The sequence below is a fragment of the Urtica dioica genome, chromosome 5 (assembly GCF_054948205.1).
Source record: "Urtica dioica subsp. dioica isolate 48M chromosome 5, U.dioica_male_clone48M_v1_H2, whole genome shotgun sequence".
Lineage (NCBI taxonomy): Eukaryota > Viridiplantae > Streptophyta > Magnoliopsida > Rosales > Urticaceae > Urtica > Urtica dioica.
The window spans coordinates 33,237,149-33,244,000 of record NC_142760.1 but is presented as its reverse complement, the minus strand read 5'-3'; positions in this window follow the sequence as shown (position 1 = coordinate 33,244,000).

Genomic DNA, 6,852 nt, shown 5'->3' with positions numbered 1-6,852 from the left:
ACACGGATTAGTTAAAAAAAATATATATATATATATATATAATACGTATTATGTGATATGAAGTATTTATGTATTGTGTGAATTTTTGTGTGTGCGTGTTTGTTCGGAATGTGCTTGTTATGATATGATATGACGATATGTGAGTTTATGTTATTATCTTATGCTGTGTGTTAGAATATCTATAACACGTCTTATGTTTCTAGCTATGTTATCATGTATGTTTTTATCTTATGTCGCTCATGCTTTTAACATAATAAACACGATTAATAAGTTAAGTAAGCAAGAGAGTCGTACCGCCTCGAATTACGGAGGTACCTAGAGGAATTTCTCGAGCCGAACTACGGGCTCACATAGAGAGTTCCTCATATGTTTATGTATGTGACGGGGCGTACTATGGGAGGTCGCAGCCCCATGGTTCGTTACCAAAGTGTACACTGAAATCGGTACGGCTACTCTAGGGGACCCCCGAACTAAAATACGATAGACTTTTAATAGGGTATTCTCATGTCACAGTTAATACGAATAACCGGTTCATGCATTTTATTTTTATTGCTTATGTTTTGTGAGTTATAGTTATTCTCGCTGAGCGTTAGCTCACTCTATGTATATACGTCCGTGTTGTAGGTAAACAACATATGAACAAGTGAGGAGGGTGGATCAGTGGCGGCGATAGCGAGAGGGTTGGGTTATGGTTGCCGTTTTCGAAAATAAAAGACTTCCGCTTTGCTTTCAGTTTTTCAATAATCCAAACCCAAGGTTTTATTGTTCATGGTTTAAGTTATGTTTTTCAATTTCGTTAAAGGTTACGACTTTATTTATGGAATTTATTTTACGATGGTATTTTGTTGGTTTTAAATTTCCGATTATGCAACTTCGACTTTTTTGTTGTTTTCGTTCATCAAGTTTTAAATGAAAATTTATTTTTAGGTTATGAGTTTCCAAACTTATATTTTAAGTTATGTTTTAAAAAAAAAAAAAATTTACCTCAAATTTTCTTAAGTTTTAAAAAGTAAGATAAGTAAGACGGTCCGAAAAGTCGGGTCGTCACAGTATATCTCTGAACCAAATGCTTACATAAGAAGGAAAAAAAAAAAAAAAAATTAAGCCATGCATGAACATTTTGATCATCCACCTTTCTACTTCATTCCATTAAATTTAGAAAAAGCTTATTGAGAAAACTACATGTTACACATATAATTTGCATAGTTCGAAAAAGGCTGGAATGCACCGAAAATAGTAAAAATTCAACACTGAGCCCGAATAAAATAAACTCTAAAGAAAAATGAAATTAGAAGCGCACCCGTTCATAGGTTAGAATGAACTCTACCGAGTTGAACTTCTGATAGAAGAGAAACTGATTGGTTAAATACTAATAAAAAAATAAAACGTGTGGCCATAAACAAAATTTAAGTAAAACGCACACCTCGACAATTATTCCGAGCACACAAGGATGTAATCACCCACTACATACATTTGAGAGCGGTTATTCAAAAACTGTCATAACGTGAGCATGATCACTTCACGTACTCGGTTCCAAGCCCTATAAATAGATGAGGAAGTAAAATAAGGGATATATGCACAATTTCATACAAAAACTCGATCAGAAAACTTCACCTATCGTTCAACATCCTCATTTACAGTCTCTCTTTTTCTAGATTCGTCTATATGTAGAGATAAGCCTGTCTAGAAACTAAGAGTTTTCGGGACTGCGTGCTCGGAACTTAGTTTTCTTCGCGGAACAATTGTTGTAACATTTTTGTTTATCAACATTACACATGCATAATATATGGACCTGAATTTTGAAATAAAGGTTTGTTAAAAAAAATATCTAAATGGCCAAAGTTAAGTTTCAAAACTTCGCAGATAATATGCGTCAATTTTTTTTTCTTTATATATATCTTATATACTTATACGGGTATATATCTTATATACGAGTCAACGCCAAATTTCAGATATTTTTCAAAGCTTAAACTCTTGATTATATTATTAATTACTTAGTTTTAAATGATTATTATCTATATATATATAATTTTTTCTTTTTTTAATTAAATTATTATTATTATTTTTTTTGTTAATACATAGCTGTGTGTGAATGGGGAGTTATAAGTTATAGTTAACACTTCTAATTTGCTGCTGTAAGTCTTTCTTTCTTTCTTTCTTTGTTTTTTTTTTCTTTCTTTTTCTTAAAAATAAAAATAAAAAAAATTCATGCAAGTTGTGGTACGGGGTTGAAATATCTGGAAGATGGGTTGAGAAAATCATCTCGCGACAAAATAATGAAGACGTGTGTACGAACAAGACTTTATTGTAAACCTCTTTCAATCGGTACCACCTGAGATATATGTGTTACTTGCTTGGTCAAAAATGGAATACTTTCAAGATCAAATTACGTCATTGAAGACACCCCAATAATATATACGTGGAGTTTCATTCTTGAAAAAAAAAAAAAAAAATTTAAGGAGATAAAGTGGCAGTAATCCAGGTTCAAGGGTGCTTGTTGTACGTAACGTATATGACGAGAGGGATGTACTTTGGGATGAAAAAATGTTGACTATTGTAGGTTGTGATTTGGCTGCCACGAATCTTATTATATATTAGAGGTGTGAAAAATAAAATTAGAAAATCTTAAATCGAATTTGATTAAACTTGCGGTCTAGACTAAAATGATTTTTTATTTGGTTTGTTTAATCCAAATTTAATTAAACTCTTGATCCGGACTGAAATTATTTTTTTACTAATATAATATAGTCTCTTTAACGAGGCCTCTTTCACTTAAAAAAATCCGAATAATTAAATTGATCTCAATGTATTTTAGATATTGAATAGATCGCCCAAATTTTTTATTTTTATTTTATAAATTTAAGGCAGTTCAAAATAATAATTTTAGTTGAACATGTTTAGTTGAGCTCATTGGTTTGGGGGATTAGGAGCGATGATGTTATTCGGAGATACTCACTCTCCAAAAAAAAAAGAGTGATAAAAGATGGAGATATGGAAAAGAGTACGTGAGACAAGAGCATCGACGACAAGGGTGTTAATTTTTAGCAGCTTAGTCTTGGGTGTGAGACTTCTCTTCTTTGAATTCTTCGGCCTCTTTGTGGTTCGTTCTTAGTGGGAAGTCGAACTCTCATTTTGTTTTATTGCTTTGCATTTAATATTTTCAATTTATCTTTTGTATCGTTTGTCTACATCTCTAATAATGGGGAAATTACTAACCATGAAAAATTTGTTCCAACCTTATCCGTTTGAACAACTATCTGATGGTACAAAAACAATTAAACAAGCAATCAAACAAGCAAAAAATCAATAATGGACACAGAGATTTGGTAACACTGTTCGGTGATAGAGCACCTAGTCAGAGGTACTGATATGTCCGGTGATGAAAAGCGATCCACTATCTCAATAATCAAAAGTACATGACTTAAGTTTGCAGACTCACTCTCAAACGCCTCGTTTCTTTGACTTCTCCAACGAATGACAATCTAAGCTCCCCTTAGATCAGAGACTCCCTCTCTCTTTCACCCAATCTCATTCCGAAGATTGACACAACATGACAGTGCAAAACAACACTCACAAACTCTGTGCAAATAAAAATTAGCAACAAGTTCCTTGAACCAGTTATCGATGAAGATCTCCTAGCAAAGAGAATGGTTCTAGGTTACGATCGGCGTGAATTGACCAAATAGAAAAAAAAAATGATTAACCTAATTCTACCCATAAGGATTTTTATTACGTTATCACCAAATCTCTCGCAAATCTGTTATTTTCGTGTGAGAGGAAAGTGACTTTAAGTGACTCGGATCTTGAACATCTTCTTGCATAATTTTAACAAACTTATTTTACCAAACTAAGCCATATATACCACAGAAAAACCAACAAATGGAATCTACCATTTTGGAGAGTTCTTTTTTATTAAATTCTTGACAAATCCAAGTTTATGCAAATTTGATTGATGGACTTCCCAATAGATCCATCTAGATAGTTGATTTATGTATGTTTGAACTCATTTGTTAAGAATCCACTATATCATAATAGCCACTAGAGTCCGAGCTGGTTGAAGCTCGATAACTTTATAGCTAAAAAATCCGAGCATATGCTAAAAAATAAGGAGAAGTTGGCGGGACCATAAGACTAGTCAAACAAGAGAAGAACTAGCAATGTACGTCAAAAATGAAATAATAGCTTGATGCCCCATGGCTTTATAAGTTCAAAACTAGAAAGTGACCAATGACACAAACTCAACGGTTATCACACGAATCAACTAAAAATTTGTGGATTTGAAGATTCAACAATCAATAAAATACAAGATATAAAAGAAAACTGGTGGAGGAAAATACAATGCTTTCCCGCTCACATTCAACCTCATCACCAATCTTCTCTATCACACAATACCATTAATACAAAGCTAGTTTCCTCTTTTCTAAGATTTATTTGTAGATAGATCAAATAACCTCGAACATTTAGTTCTCGGTACTTTTGGTTTCTTGTATGACATTTTTTATATTATTTTTGTTTGTCAATATTTTATTGTCAACATGATAATTCGTTCATTAACTATAAAAATATTGGACAAAAGTTTATTTTGCATGATAATTCGAAAACTGTTTGGACTCCACAAATGTTTCAACCCGATTGTATTATTGGGTCTGATTTAACCTACTGTGATAAAATTTTAAAAAATATAACAGAGTAGGTCATTTGAAACATTAACATTGGTATTTAGCCTACGTTTCAAATATGTTCAAACATAACTACTGAATCTGATGTGCCAAGATAATTTAAGTTAATTTCGGTAATATTTTTGAATATTTGTATACCGTTAATTTTTGTTAATGGGTACTTTGTATAATTTAACAGAATGTTGACTATTTATCAAAATTTAAGTTTATACGTGTTTAATTAGCTACAAAATCCATCTATATATTAACAGTCAAAATCTGCATTAGTGATTCTAATTATATTCGATTAAAAGAACCATATATAATATAGTTGTGTATATTTGTTTAGTTATAGTGGTTTCTAATAGTTAGTGTCCAATATCTCGTATGGCAAAATAAAAAAACAAAATAAAAGTCGTTTATTACTTTTTAGTTGATGAGGATTATGGTGCTTTGCAATGATTTATGATTATGATCACTTAGTATTTCTCTATATGATGAGCCAAAATGATGAACTGAGTGGGTTTCTACTATTTCATCGTTTAGCTTACTTTTTGAAGAAGCATGCATTGTTTAATATATATATATATATATATATATATATATATATATATATATATATATATGTGTGTGTGTGTGTGTGTGTGTGTGTAATATGTTGAGGAATTAATAGATTAGTTTTTCCAAAAAGGAAATTCGTTCATTCGTAAATCAAGGGATTATAATTATTAATTTGATAGAAATATTTCAAATGAGATACAAACATTATCCTTGATCATCTTTAATGGGGTCCTTAAAGTCTCATTTTGAGGGTTTTGTGTGCTGCAATAGAGATTATTAGGGACCCTCAAAATTTCATTTTGTTGGGTTGAACAGGTCCACTATTCTCACCCTAACAAATTGTTGTGAAATTATGTTTTAGTCTTCTATTTTGTATTAATTGTTAAAATTGATCCCGTTTCTAAAATTTAATCAAATATTTTATTTTTTGGTACAAAAAGATAAAAAAATATTATAATTAAGTCTTCTTAATTTAATAATAATTTGATATATTTACTAATGGATGAATAAATAGCCTCATTTTTTAGCTGGCTAGTTTTCCCTCTTTTGGTATTTTTTTTAATTATAATAACTGACAGTAATTTTCCAATTACTTACCCTTACCAAAAAAAAAAGTGTTAGTATATTTGCATTATATCTCACTGTAGTTCTAGTTTCGTTTTCCTGAAAACCCAACAATATAAAATCTTGATGTAAAAACATAAATATAACAAATTGTATGTAGTGTCCGCACACACACAGAAGATATAATTGACATACAGTGAGCAAAAATAGCAATATTTGGAATGTAACAATAATAAATAAATCCTTTTCAAGCACACATGCACACAAAAAATAAAGACCATTAAATGGTCGGCAAACTAAACATATCACAAAATATTGAAGGTCTTAAAGAAAAAAAGGCATATGAAAGAAAAGCCAAAATTTGTATAGTACTATAGGGTTTGAAAGTGATATCCATTGATTCTACCGCAAACAATATAAAATTAAAACGACACGAAATTCATAATTACATCGGTCCCATGTTTTGTATTTTTATCAACCATGAGTTGGACCTGCAAGCAATTACTTTACACACATCAAATTCATTGCACATCTCTCTCTATACATATATCTCATGATCACTACTTGTCTACAAGAAGAGAACCAAAAGCCTTTAGTTATGAGCACCACCAACATATATTACATGGGTCCCAAACCAAGAACAAAATTGCAGGGATTTTTTATTTACCATTTTTTCAAGTCAACTAAATTAAAATTTGTGTCGCCGATTTATTTATATTTTGTATAAAATTCAAGGAAGGGGAATTTAACACAGAAGAACAAAAAGTCTAGCTCTTTGACTTGAAAATTTGAAATGTAAGTAAAGTCATGTAGGATTGTGGTTTGTATTTGTTGTAGTTATATACATTCATATATGTGAGTCTAGATAGATCTACGCTTTAAATATATGCAGAGAGAGATGCTTTTTTAATTTATTGGCTGTGTCAATTTATATGAAAACATGGTTTGTTTTTTTAAAAACATAAATAGTGGGAAAATGAAGTAAAAGAATATACACACTGATTTTGGTTAGATAAGAGTGTGAACAACATTTAAATTTATTTATGCTTATTATAAACTTAAATGTGCT